The sequence below is a fragment of the Oncorhynchus tshawytscha genome, linkage group LG10 (assembly GCF_018296145.1).
Source record: "Oncorhynchus tshawytscha isolate Ot180627B linkage group LG10, Otsh_v2.0, whole genome shotgun sequence".
Lineage (NCBI taxonomy): Eukaryota > Metazoa > Chordata > Actinopteri > Salmoniformes > Salmonidae > Oncorhynchus > Oncorhynchus tshawytscha.
The window spans coordinates 51,546,903-51,561,825 of record NC_056438.1 but is presented as its reverse complement, the minus strand read 5'-3'; positions in this window follow the sequence as shown (position 1 = coordinate 51,561,825).

Below are 14,923 nucleotides of genomic sequence, written 5' to 3'. Positions count from 1 at the left end.
GGGGGGGGACATCTCAAAGTGTGGGTCATCGGAAGGCCGGAATCTCCTCCTGTGAGGTCCAATCAGGATCAATTCCAGAAGGGCCTTATACATGGCACACGCCACATGCCACAGCACGTAAGAGACACTTAAAAGGCCCGGTGGAATGGATAGTGTGTGTGTTTGTGTCTTTGATAACATGTGTGTATGTAGAAAGAGACAAATCATTACATTTGACATATAAACTTAACAATTATGAAAACATGCATGGGCAGAGAACCTGTTCTGAGTGGGGTGTTTTAGTCAACAAGAGGTTTGTTTGTGTTATTGCACAATAATGAGCAATAAAGTTATTAAAAGATGTTCTGAGTTTTTGACACAAAGATCAACTGTACTAGTTGTTCAGGCTCTGATATCATCCCATCTTGATTAATGTCCGGTAACATGGTCAGGTGCCACAAAGAAGAGCTAGCAAAGCTGCAGCTGGCTAAAAACAAAGCAGCACACCTTGCCCTGCACTACACACACAGAACTAACATCATAAACATGCATGATAGTCTTTCATTGTTTACGTTATGGAGAAATTGACTACTTCTCTTCTAGCCTTTTTAAGAAACAGTTGTGTGTTGAAAAATGCCTAAGCACTTGTGTAATCTATTTGCATACACTCCAAACAAACATACATACCCCACCAGACACGCCACCCCGGGTTTCTTAACGGTACCCAAACCAAAAACAGATTCAATGCGTTGCTCAGTTATGTATAGAGCCATGTCATTGTAGAATGCTCTGCCTCTAAGGGTTCTATTTTCGGCTGGCGTTAAGGCAGCGTCAGTGTCAAACCCACGTTAGTTTGCCATTTCCTCTTGCCAAAACTGGCGCACTAGCATTTCCAGACCTAACACTAGGTTCGGCAATTTACCTGTCTTATTTCAGCTTGATTTTGGTCAGAAGGGCGGGTTGGAAATATTTGAGGTGTGCCATTAAAAACATGATCTAAAGTGCTAATTTCAGGCAGCGCTGATAGGGATATTTAAGACCAACTAAAAGTTAGTTTTAGCAGTGTCACAGTTGATTAAGGCATGAATTTTGACAGCGGAAACGCAGCCCATCCAGCTGTGATGCAGACCGCCCATATGCGCGTGGAACAAGGGTAGCCTAATGTGCCTATAAATTTCGTATTTAGAAACATAAAAACATGTTTTTTCCCCATTTCCTTTTATTTGATTATAAACCAAGCGTAGCGTCCCCTCCTCTCAAAAAAAGCCTTTTTTGTCTGCCCAATGCAATCGTGAAGTAGTCAATACAGCCGATAAAGGGTTTGGCTCCTGAGACTGCTTGGAAATGAATCTTAATCACCAAAACTATATTAAAATATTACGTTTGAGAGGAATAAAACAGTGAGCCGACATTCCCTTTTAATCTTTGCATTGTAGGCAGGCCCACATTATTTTGGCCATGCATATTCAGATTTGGACCTGCGTAAACCCCCCTCATGATGTTGGATACGTTGGCGAATACCTGTGAATATCGTATTTAGAAGTTATCTGTAACCTGTAAAAATGGCTTGTTTTCCGTTTAATTGTATTACAACCAAGCGTATTAGAATTATTCGTTCTCATTTTAGGCCTTATCAATAATTAATTGAATCTTGCTTATTGACAATGTTTTGCATGTACATGCTCAGCCATAATGCAATTTACAGTAGGCCTAGCCCCTATATCAGTGTGAATGCTATTGAAGTCATGCAACTATTTGGACCAATGTGGACAGCAAATGGGTTCACGTTAACGTGTTTAGCAAAGATAGGTCTACATTTTGGAATTTCATTTCTGTAAGCCATTTAACAAACTAAAACGGACTAACATTGGCATTGGAATTGATTCCAAGGCAGTACATAAAAGACTGTAAATACACAACTTGAAGCAACCACATATTTCACCATGGAGCACGTTCTGATTGGCCAATGTGGGGCCAAGCCTCCACACACCCACAACTTGTTAATTCATCAAAACCTAGCCTTTTCGTGCCAACACCAGCAAGTGCGCCAATAATTGTGATAGTGAAAATAGCAAAGATATTTCTGACACACTGCTGAACCTATAGTACTTCCGGCGCCGACAGAGATGGCCGCCTCGCTTCGCGTTCCTAGGAAACTATGCAGTTTTTTGTTTTTTTACGTGTTATTTCTTACACTAGTACCCCAGGTCATCTTAGGTTTCTTTACATACAGCCGAGAAGAACTACTGAATATAAGATCAGCGTCAACTCACCATCAGTACGACCAAGAATATGTTTTTCGCGATGCAGATCCTGTGTTCTGCCTTACAACCAGTGTAACCGAGTGGATCACATGCAGCGACCAAAAAAAAAACGACTCAGAAAAAGAGGGAAACGAAGCGGTCTTCTGGTCAGACTCCGGAGACGGGCACATCGTGCACCACTCCCTAGCATTCTTCTTGCCAATGTCCAGTCTCTTGACAACAAGGTTGATGAAATCCGAGCAAGGGTAGCATTCCAGAGGGACATCAGAGACTGTAACGTTCTTTGCTTCACGGAAACATGGCTAACTGGAGAGACGCAATCCGAAGCGGTGCAGCCAACGGGTTTCTCCACGCATCGCGCCGACAGAAACAAACATCTTTCTGGTAAGAAGACGGGCGGGGCGTATGCCTTATGACTAACGTGACATGGTGTGATGAAAGAAACATACAGGAACTCAAATCCTTCTGTTCACCTGATTTAGAATTCCTCACAATCAAATGTAGACCGCATTATCTACCAAGAGAATTCTCTTCGATTATAATCACAGCCGTATATATCCCCCCCCAAGCAGACACATCGATGGCTCTGAACGAACTATATTTAACTCTCTGCAAACTGGAAACGATTTATCCGGAGGCTGCATTCATTGTAGCTGGGGATTTTAACAAGGCTAATCTGAAAACAAGACTCCCTAAATTTTATCAGCATATCGATTGCGCAACCAGGGGTGGAAAGACCCTGGATCATTGTTACTCTAACTTCCGCGACGCATATAAGGCCCTGCCCCCCTTTCAGAAAAGCTGACCACGACTCCATTTTGTTGATCCCTGCCTACAGACAGAAACTAAAACAAGAAGCTCCCACGCTGAGGTCTGTCCAACGCTGGTCCGACCAAGCTGACTCCACACTCCAAGACTGCTTCCATCACGTGGACTGGGAGATGTTTCGTATTGCGTCAGACAACAACATTGACGAATACGCTGATACGGTGTGCGAGTTCATTAGAACGTGCGTTGAAGATGTCGTTCCCATAGCAACGATTAAAACATTCCCTAACCAGAAACCGTGGATTGATGGCAGCATTCGTGTGAAACTGAAGGCACGAACCACTGCTTTTAATCAGGGCAAGGTGTCTGGTAACATGACTGAATACAAACAGTGCAGCTATTCCCTCCGCAAGGCTATCAAACAAGCTAAGCGCCAGTACAGAGACAAAGTAGAATCTCAATTCAACGGCTCAGACACAAGAGGTATGTGGCAGGGTCTACAGTCAATCACAGACTACAGGAAGAAACCCAGCCCAGTCACGGACCAGGATGTCTTGCTCCCAGGCAGACTAAATAACTTTTTGCCCGCTTTGAGGACAATACAGTGCCACTGACACGGCCTGCAACGGAAACATGCGGTCTCTCCTTCACTGCAGCCGAAGTGAGTAAGACACTTAAACGTGTTAACCCTCACAAGGCTGCAGGCCCAGACGGCATCCCCAGCCGCGCCCTCAGAGCATGCGCAGACCAGCTGGCCGGTGTGTTTACGGACATATTCAATCAATCCCTATACCAGTCTGCTGTTCCCACATGCTTCAAGAGGGCCACCATTGTTCCTGTTCCCAAGAAAGCTAAGGTAACTGAGATAAACGTGCTTTGAGAGACTAGTCAAGGACCATATCACCTCCACCCTACCTGACACCCTTGACCCACTCCAATTTGCTTACCGCCCAAATAGGTCCACAGACGATGCAATCTCAACCACACTGCACACTGCCCTAACCCATCTGGACAAGAGGAATACCTATGTGAGAATGCTGTTCATCGACTACAGCTCGGCATTCAACACCATAGTACCCTCCAAGCTCGTCATCAAGCTCGAGACCCTGGGTCTCGACCCCGCCCTGTGCAACTGGGTACTGGACTTCCTGACGGGCCGCCCCCAGGTGGTGAGGGTAGGCAACAACATCTCCTCCCCGCTGATCCTCAACACTGGGGCCCCACAAGGGTGCGTTCTGAGCCCTCTCCTGTACTCCCTGTTCACCCACGACTGCGTGGCCATGCACGCCTCCAACTCAATCATCAAGTTTGCGGACGACACAACAGTGGTAGGCTTGATTACCAACAACGACGAGACGGCCTACAGGGAGGAGGTGAGGGCCCTCGGAGTGTGGTGTCAGGAAAATAACCTCACACTCAACGTCAACAAAACTAAGGAGATGATTGTGGACTTCAGGAAACAGCAGAGGGAACACCCCCATCCACATCGATGGAACAGTAGTGGAGAGGGTAGCAAGTTTTAAGTTCCTCGGCATACACATCACAGACAAACTGAATTGGTCCACTCACACAGACAGCATCGTGAGGAAGGCGCAGCAGCGCCTCTTCAACCTCAGGAGGCTGAAGAAATTCGGCTTGTCACCAAAAGCACTCACAAACTTCTACAGATGCACAATCGAGAGCATCCTGGCGGGCTGTATCACCGCCTGGTATGGCAACTGCACCGCCCTCAACCATAAGGCTCTCCAGAGGGTAGTGAGGTCTGCACAACGCATCACCGGGGGCAAACTACCTGCCCTCCAGGACACCTACACCACCCGATGCTACAGGAAGGCCATAAAGATCATCAAGGACATCAACCACCCGAGCCACTGCCTGTTCACCCCGCTGCCATCCAGAAGGCGAGGTCAGTACAGGTGCATCAAAGCTGGGACCGAGAGACTGAAAAGCAGCTTCTATCTCAAGGCCATCAGACTGTTAAACAGCCACCACTAACATTGAGTGGCTACTGCCAACACACTGTCAATGACACTGACTCTACTCCAGCCACTTTAATCATGGGAATTGATGGGAAATGATGTAAATATATCACTAGCCACTTTAAACAATGCTACCTTATATAATGTTACTTACCCTACATTGTTCATCTCATATGCATACGTTGATACTGTACTCTATATCATCGACTGCATCCTTATGTAATACATGTATCACTAGCCACTTTAACTATGCCACTTGGTTTACATACTTATCTCATATGTATATACTGTACTCGATATCATCTACTGTATCTTGCCTATGCTGCTCTGTACCATCACTCATTCATATATCCTTATGTACATATTCTTTATCCCCTTACACTGTGTATGACAGTAGTTTTTTTTGGAATTGTTAGTTAGATTACTTGCTCGTTATTACTGCATTGTCGGAACTAGAAGCACAAGCATTTCGCTACACTCGCATTAACATCTGCTAACCATGTGTATGTGACAAATACAATTTGATTTGATTTGATTTGATAGCGCTACCGACTGCGCTTAGATTTATGTTACCGACTGCACTTAGTGTTACGTTTGCTAAAATAGAGCCCTAGAGGTTTTAAAGAAAGTTAATATTTTAAACACAGATACAAAAATATATTGTATCACAGTGCCTTTCCTTTTTCTAAAGATCTAATTCAACTGTACTGTATATACAAATATGAAAGAATGAGCACGCAGCCATGCAATCTCCATAGACAAACATTGTCAGTAGAAGGGCCTTACTGAAGAGCTCAGTGACTTTCAACATGGCACCGTCATAGGATGCCACCTTTCCAACAAGTCACTTAGTCAGATTTGTGCCCTGCTAGAGCTGCCCCGTCAACTGTAAGTGCTGTTATTGTAAAGAGGAAATGTCTAGGAGCAACAACGGCTCAGCTGCGAAGTGGTAGGCCACACAAGCTCACAGAACGGTACCGCTGAGTGCTGAAGCATGTAAAAATGGTCTGTCCCCTGTTGCAACACTCACTACTGAGTTCCAATGCCTCCGGAAGCAACGTTAGCAGAATAACTGTTCGAAAGGAGCTTCATAAAAAGGGTTTCCATGGCCGAGCAGCTGCACAGAAGCCTAAGATCACCATGCACAATGCCAAGCATCGGCTGGAGTGGTGTAAAACTTGCCGCCATTGGACTCTGGAGCAGTGGAAACGAGTCCTCTGGAGTGATGAATCACACTTCCTGAATCCCGCTTCCTAGGAGGACGCAACCTGCCACGACAGCATAGTGCCAACTGTAATGTTTGGTGGAGGAGAAATAATGGTCTGGAGTTGTTCTTCATGGTTCAGGCTAGGCCCCTTAGTTCCAGTGAAGGGAAATCTTAATGCCACAGCATACAATGACATTCTAAACGATTCTGTGCTTCCAACTTTGTGGCAAAAGTTTGGGGAAGGCCCTTTCCTGTTTCAGCATGACAATGCCACCATTCACAAAGCGAGGTCCATACAGAAATGGTTTGTCGAGATCGGTGTGGAAGAACATGACTGGCCTGCACAGAGCCCTAACCTCAACCCCATCAAACACCTTTTGAATGAGTTGGAACGCAGACTGCGAGCCAGGCCTAATCGCCCAACATCAGTGCTCGACCTCACTAATGCTCTTGTGGCGGAATGAAAGCAAGTTCCCACAGCAATGTTCCAACATCTAGTGGAAAGCTTTCCCAGAAGAGTGTAGGCTGTTATAGCAGCAAAGGGGGGACCAACTCCACATAAATGCCCATTAATTTTGGAATGAGATGTTCGAACAAGAAGGTATCTACATACTTCTGGTCATGTAGTGTATGTCATAGCTCAGTTAACTTTTCCCGTTCCCACTATTGCACAGCGTTATCATCATACTGATACAGATTTCCAGGGGCATTGTCATTAATAATCTTGTGACCATCAAGTTGAATTCCACAGTTAGCTCTGTTACTGTTAGCCCAATTGAGGAGGCCACTGTGGTAAGCTTGTCCAGTGCTATTATATCAACTACCATAAATAATATGGATACCCATGCTGTTTACAAATCACACAGAGGACTTGGGTTGTTACATATCAACGTACAAAGTTTGATGTCAAAGATGGAACTTCTTGCATGACACGAGCCCGGATATTTTGGTTCTCACAGAGACTTGGGTGAATGGCTTGATTCCTGGATAAGGACATTGACATTGCTCATTACAATATCTTCAAGTGTGACAGAGTGAAAAAAGGGGGAATGGTGGCTACATACAGTATGCGAAATCAACCCTTGTGGCATCATGTTCTCTGAATATCGCTATCACCTCAAAATGTTGCTTTTGGTTATGGATGTGGCCATAAGCCAAAATACTGGACACATTTATCCATTGTAAGGATTTTTTTGTTTTCTTTGAAAGAAATTGTGGCTTAACTGACCCGTTCTCCCAGCCTATAGTTGGCCGTCAACATCAGTGAAACATTTTTTAATTTCAACAACTTTCTTCTTGTCATGTGCTAGATGCCTTGTCCAAGATCCACTTTGGCTGATTTGCTTGGTCCTTTCTTGCTGCAGCTTGATCCTCCTCGGATTGCAGAATCTTTAACACAAATGTTTACCTTACAATTATTTCTGGTACCATCCCCAGGGTCTGGAAGGCGGCCAATATACTCCCCCTTTACAAAGGTGGTGACCCTTGTGGCCCAAATAACTATCACCCAATTTATTAACTCTCTTGCCAACAAAACTCCTAGAATCCTTGGTAAATACTAAACTTAGATCCTTTTAACTACTAAATGTATTCTAAATGTACACCAGTCAGGTTTCAGACCAGGTCATAGTACTATCTCTGCTACTTAAAAAAAAGAAGTTCTTAATTGTTTGGATAAAAATAAACATTGTGCAGACCTATTTACTGACCTGTCTAATGCCTTCGACACTGTGGATCCCTCATTACTAATTTAGAGGCTTTCATCAATTGGCCTGGACCAGGCTGCATGCAGCTGATTTGAAAATTATTTAAAGGACAGAACACTGTGTGTATTTACCGATGGTGTTAAATCAGGTTTTCTGGACATAACAAAAGGTGTCCCACAGGGATCGATTCTTGGTCCGTTTGTTTTTTACTATTTACATTAACAATATTGGTTTATCTGTAAAAAAATAAAAATATAATCACCTGTATGCAGATGACACTGTGGTGTGCTATTGCCCCCACAGCTGACCAGGCTCTGTCAGAGCTTCAATCTGCCAAGCATTTGTTGAACTGAAATTGGAACTTAATACAGTTAAAAACAAGTGTATGTTAATTTCCACATCACATATCTAATGATTTATGCATATGTACTTTGGACGGTGCCCCTATAAATATCATCTGGATTGTTGAAAAGCTATCTTTCAAAAAAGCATGTTGATTAATTAGTTAATAAATTAAGAATTAAAATAGGCTTCTTCTATAGAAACTGGTTCTGTCTGTCGTTAAAGAGCAGAAAACGATTAATTCAGTCAACATTCATTCTGCTTATTGAATATGGCGATATCGTCTATATGAATGCAGAAGGGACTGTATTGAAGTCATTGGGTGCAGTTTATCATAGCGCATTGCACTTTAGTACGTGAGATAGTTTCAGTGCACATCATTGCTTTTTGTATCAAGATGTGGGCTGGTACTCCTTGAAGTCTTGTAGATCGATGCATTGCACTCGTTTGTCTATAAGACCATCTTGCATAAACTTTCGCCATACCTTACCTTATAACCTACTGTAAGGCCTACTGGACCAGGGCTCAGGGATGACTAACTCTGGAGATCCGTTTGATCTCCACTGAGTTGGGTAGATCTGCTTCTTCTTTTTTTGCACTTTATGTGTTGAATGATCTACAATGCACTTTAAAAATTGAGGAATTGGTGCCTCTAGGGCATATCAGATGATTGTTAGGGGACCTTTTTACTGAAGAATGTGTCTGTTTTTTACGATTGTGTTTTGCTTTACGTGTATTGTTGTGTATGATAACGTATATTTTAATATGTATTCGAATGTGTAGTTTAATGTGCTTATTCTATTTTAATGTGTATTGCGGTGCTACACAGGGCTCATCTGGAAAAGAGACCTTGGTCTAAGCATTGACTGGTCTACATTTAAAAAAAAATACAAGTTAACCATAATCAAGCCCAAAGTTATATGCTCCTACTCAGAGCCATGGTCTGAGTGGCATTCCTATGCCATTGCCTTGGGAAGTTGTCCCTTGGGAGCAGCAAGCTAATACTGTATGTTCAGAGCTAAAGGGTTGGTCTGATTTCAACCCCTCAGTGACCCTATATGAGCTGAGTTTACAAACCGAGATGGCCAAAGGCGAACCCTTAGAATTTATCAGTCAAGAGAACTAAGATAAATTACATCTAGCAGGATTGTGGAGATGTGCGCAATGAGAACATACGTTTAACATTTGCACCACGCACTGCTACAGCGATGCTTTGAAATAAACAACCTGGATTGAGAGGGACGACTACGACGACGAACAACGTATTGTTATGTTCTACATTGAACAACCCTCCCGAATCCGTGCCACGAGACGAGGCTCATATCACCGAGGCGTTTGAGGCAAATCAAACGCGCGGGCTCTGCCCGCTTGTGATAGTGGCCGCGCATCCAGCCAGCACGTCAAAGTAACGGACTGGAAAGGTCCACAATCCCTAAATGCGCTCGTGCAGATTCCACTTCCACTCGTATTATTTTCTCCCCATTAAGCATGGTCAGATATTTGGCATGCATTGGTACACAGAGAAAGTCAACAAATTCCAGTTTATGAAGACGCAAATGTAAGCTATGTGTTTTACAATGAATCAGCAGAGTGTTTGTAGCCTAGTTCGGTGTCTTCAGTGGGGTAACCAATGCTATTGTGGCTGAGAATAGCTGCGTATACCTAACCCATGACTGTCGATACCTTTTAACAGCTTGGTCAAAGGCGGTGAGAGTAGGCCTTGAGGACAACCGAATTTCCCGGGTCACAGGGAGCAGCATCCTGGGTCAGATCGAGCCTGCACTGCCCTAATTGGATAGAGCGGGTGTAGCTATAAAAGACAACGCGGTCCCTGGGGCGGTGGAATCTCCTTCCTCTTCTCTCATAATTAGATTTTTGCGCTGTGCTCCTACTGCTCATGCTTTCTCACATCAGCGCCTGTTGTCCTATCTGAAGTTTGGAACACGTGTAAAAGCTTTAAAAAATGTGGGCTACGCCTCCGAGAAAATGATGTGCTGCGGAAGGATAATATCACGCTGCTCTGGCTGATGTTCTTTCTTTCTGCGTATACAAATAGGAATTCGTTAAAAACTGCACAAATGGTTTAACCTAAAAATGAAAACATTATGTGTGTACTTTTAAATAATGCATTTGTTGCACAAATTGCACTAAATAACTTTGTTTGGTAGCCACTCATGAAACAGTGTTGAAACAAAAGAGGAAAGCTTATTTTACGGTGCTTCTGTTGGAAAGAAGAAAAGGTTCTACTGCCTCCTTGTGACAGAAGCCCAAACAGCATCATACGCTTACAATCGCATATGTCTGACCAACCTGGTTAAATAACGTAAAATGCAAATATTTAAAATGAATAGGCCATATATTTCATTAGTCTGAAAAAGATATAGCCGGAACCAAAATTAAAATGGCTTAAAAGTGTGACCTGGCATTGTGGATATTCAGAGGTAGGTATATCTGTGGGGCCCAGGCTACACTCTTAGAAAAAGGGTGCTATCTAGAACCTAAAAGTGTTCTTCGGCTGTCCCCATAGGAGAACCATTTGAAGAACGATTTTTGGTTCCAGGTAGAACCTATTTGATTACAGGTAGAGATCTTTTGGGTTCCATGTAGAACACTTTCCACAGAGGGTTCTACATGGAACCCAAAGGAGTTCTACCTGGAACCAAAAAGGGTTCTACCTGGAAGCTATGGGGACAGCTAAAGAACCCTCCTGGAACCCTAGTTGTATATTAGGGTTATACGATGAGGGATAGTGCCATGGACCTCATAAGATTGTTTGGGTTAATGGTTTGGATCAAATGTTGGTCTCACGTCCATCTGATGTTTCTGATCCTGAGTGTGCAGTCTTTACAGTACTCCCTCTGTAGAAAGGCTCAGACCTGGGCTGCAAGCTAGGAGGAGAGGAAGACAAATAAAGCCTCTCCTTCCTGGTGTCTCAGCAGGTTGATTTAATATAGCCCATTTATGGTTCATGCTGGTTATGTAGGGATTTCTAACGATTTATTGAATAATGAAGCCTTGTCAGAGTTGATGATTGTAAGCTTCTTTTACATTGTGCAACGCCTCAATGATCTCTTCCTCACTTCTCTCCCCAGCTGAAACAATAGAGACCCTCAAATGGGCGATCAGATTTTTGGTATCTGTGAGAAAAAAAATCACAATTTCATATGATCAGTTTTAAGATGATGATCCTACTCATACTGTAAAGTATGGCCTATACAAAATCAATAATTTCCTTCTTGAGCAACTTGGCAGTGGGGACTGTAGCCTGCCTTTGTAAGAGGTTATGATGTTCTTATGGTCTATCTCAGTTGTGTCCTTCGAGACAATGGTTGTGGTGTGCATATTGTAGAACAGGGTTATGACTGGTGGTGTTGTGTCAGTTGCGTGATCAAAATGACTTGACTGCTGGATTGGTAATGGTATGTACCTGGTTAGACACAGCAGGGGTGGTATGTGTTGCTTGAAGAGTCCATGTTGATCCAAGTTCAGAAATAATCCATGTATATGATAAACAATTTGTAATTTGCTGCATTCATTCTTGGTCCATACAACTAGGGGATAGGTGTGATTAGAGGTGTGATTGACAGTTCAGATACTGGTACACCCAGAGTAGTGGAGGCTGTGACTTTTGCGACTGTGCTGTCCTCTAGCGGTGAAGGTGTAGTATTGCTTCCTCCTGTGTTTGACTTGTCTGTTTTAAAAAGAAAAGTGTAAAGGGATATTAATAAGTGAGCACTATTTACTGACGTGCCATTCTTTGTCGAAACAGGTGCTTATCCTGGATTAAATGGTAAACCATGAGATACCTTCAAAAAGAAGTTTGGGCAGTCAGTATGTTGTGTGACCACCGTTTGTCTCACGAGCACAACGAGCAGGCACACAAGCTTCCCTGAGACGGTTTCTGACAGTTGGTGCAGAAATTCTTCGGTTGTGCAAACCCAAAGTTTTATCAGCTGGTAGCTGGTCTTAGACGATCCCGCAGGTGAAGAAGCCGGATGTGGAGGTCCTGGGCTGGCATGGTTACACATGGTCTACGGTTGTGAGGCCGGTTGGACGTACTGCCAGGTTCTCTAAAATGACGTTGGAGGTGGCTTATGGTAGAGAAATTAACATTCAGTTCTCCAGCAATAGTTCTGGTGGACATTCCTGCAGTCAGCATGCCAATTGCACGCTGCCTCAAAACTTGAGACATCTGTGGCATGGTGTTGTGTGACAAGACTTCACATGTTAGAGTGGCCTTTTATTGTCCCCAACACAAGGTGCACCTGTGTAATGATCATGCTGTTTAATCATATTTTTTTATATGCCACATCTGTCAAGTGAATGGATCATTTTGGCCAAGGAGAAATTCTCACTTAACATGGATGTAAATACATTTGTGCATACAATTTGAGAGAAATAAGCTTTTTGTGCATAAGGACATTTTCTGGGATCTTTTATTTCAGCTCATGAAACATGAGACCAATGCTTTACATGCTGTGCTTATTTTTTTTGTTCAGTACACATTGTTTCTTTCTGCAGGATAGAATACCTGGATAACATCATACACTCACCAAGAGGAGTGGACGTTGTGACTGCTGTGCTACCTTCTTCTGGGGAAGGTGGAGTATTGCTGTCTACTGTTTTAGATTCTGAAGGTTTAGCAGTCCTGCCTGCTGTGTTAGATGGTAAAGGTGTAGTACTGCTGTCTACTGATGGTGAAGGTGTAGTTCTGCTGTCTGCTGTATTAGATGGTGAATGTGTAATACTGCTGTCTACTGTATTAGATGGTGAAACTGTAGTATTATTGTCTACTGATGGTGAAGGTGTAGTACTGCTGTCTACTGTATTAGATGGTGAATGTGTAATACTGCTGTCTACTGTATTAGATGGAGAAACTGTAGTACTATTGTCTACTGATGGTGAATGTGTAGTACTGCTGTCTACTGTATTAGATGGTGAAACTGTAGTACTATTGTCTACTGATGGTGAAGGTGTAGTACTACTGTCTACTGTATTAGATGGTGAAACTAGTATTATTGTACTGATTGTCTACTGTGTTACTGTATTAGATGAATGTGAACTGCTGTCTACTGTATTAGATGGAGAAACTGTAGTACTATTGTCTACTGTATTGAAAGTACTATTGTCTACTGATGGTGAAGGGTGAATGTGTGAAACTGTAGTACTAGTACTGCTGTCCTGTATTAGAGGGTGAATGTGTAGTACTGCTGTCCACTGTGTTACATGGTGAAGGTGTAGTACTACTGTCTACTGTATTAGAGGGTGAATGTGTAGTACTGCTGTCCACTGTGTTACATGGTGAAGGTGGTTGGCTCTTGTGTGACTGGCTCTGGAGGGGTGAACCCTTTAGAAAACAAGGAATAATGTCAGCAGTTAAAAGTCACGATTCAAACAACAGACTGTTGACAAAACATGTAATATGTTAAGAAATATGAATGACTTCAACAGGTTGCTTTTGTATGTACACTCTCAGAAATAAAGGTTGACATTTTTTTGTAAAGAGGAACAACTGCTTGTGATACCTTGTAAGGTCATCCTTTCTTCCTTTAGTTATAGGTACAGTGCATTCGTAAAGTATTCATACCCTTTTACTTTTTTCCGCATTTTGTTACGTTACAGCCTTATTCTGAAATGGATTGAATAAATCATTTTCCTCATCAATCTACACACAATACCCCATAATGAAAAAGCAAAAACAGGGTTTTAGAAATGTTTGCAAATGTATTAAAAACAAGAAACAGTAATACATTATTTACAGTGGGGCAAAAATGTATTTAGTCAGCCACCAATTGTTCAAGTTCTCCCACTTAAAAAATATGAGAGAGGTCTGTAATTTTCATCATAGGTACACTTCAACTATGATAGACAAAATGAGAAAGAAAAATCCAGAAGATCACATTGTAGGATTTTTAATGAATTTATTTGCAAATTATGGTTGAAAATAAGTATTTGGTCACCTACAAACAAGCACGATTCCTGGCTCTCACAGACCTGTAACTTCGTATTTAAGAGGCTCCTCTGTCCTCCACTCGTTACCTGTATTAATGGCACCTGTTTGAACTTGTTATCAGTATAAAAGACACCTGTCCACAACCTCAAACAGTCACACTCCAAACTCCACTATGGCCAGGACCAAATAGCTGTCAAAGGACACCAGAAACAATATTGTAGACCTGCACCAGGCTGGGAAGACTGAATCTGCAATAGGTAAGCAGCTTGGTTTGAAGAAATCAACTGTGGGAGCAATTATTTGGGCGGCAGGGTAGCCTAGTGGTTAGAGCGTTGGACTAGTAACTGGAAGATTGCAAGTTCAAACGCCCGAGCTGACAAGGTACAAACACTGTCGTTCTGCCCCTGAACAGGCAGTTAACCCACTGTTCCTAGGACGTCATTGAAAATAAGAATTTGTTCTTAACTGACTTGCCTAGTTAAATAATATATTTAAAAAAAAGGAAATGGAAGACATACAAGACCACTGATAATCTCCCTCATCTGGGGCTCCACGCAAGATCTCACCCCGTGGGGTCAAAATTATTACAAGAACGGTGAGCAAATATCCCAGAACCACACGGGGGGACCTAGTGAATGACCTGCAAAGAGCTGGGACCAAAGTAACAAAGCCTACCATCAGTAACACACTACGCCGCCAGGGACTCAAATCCTGCTTACCCTTTT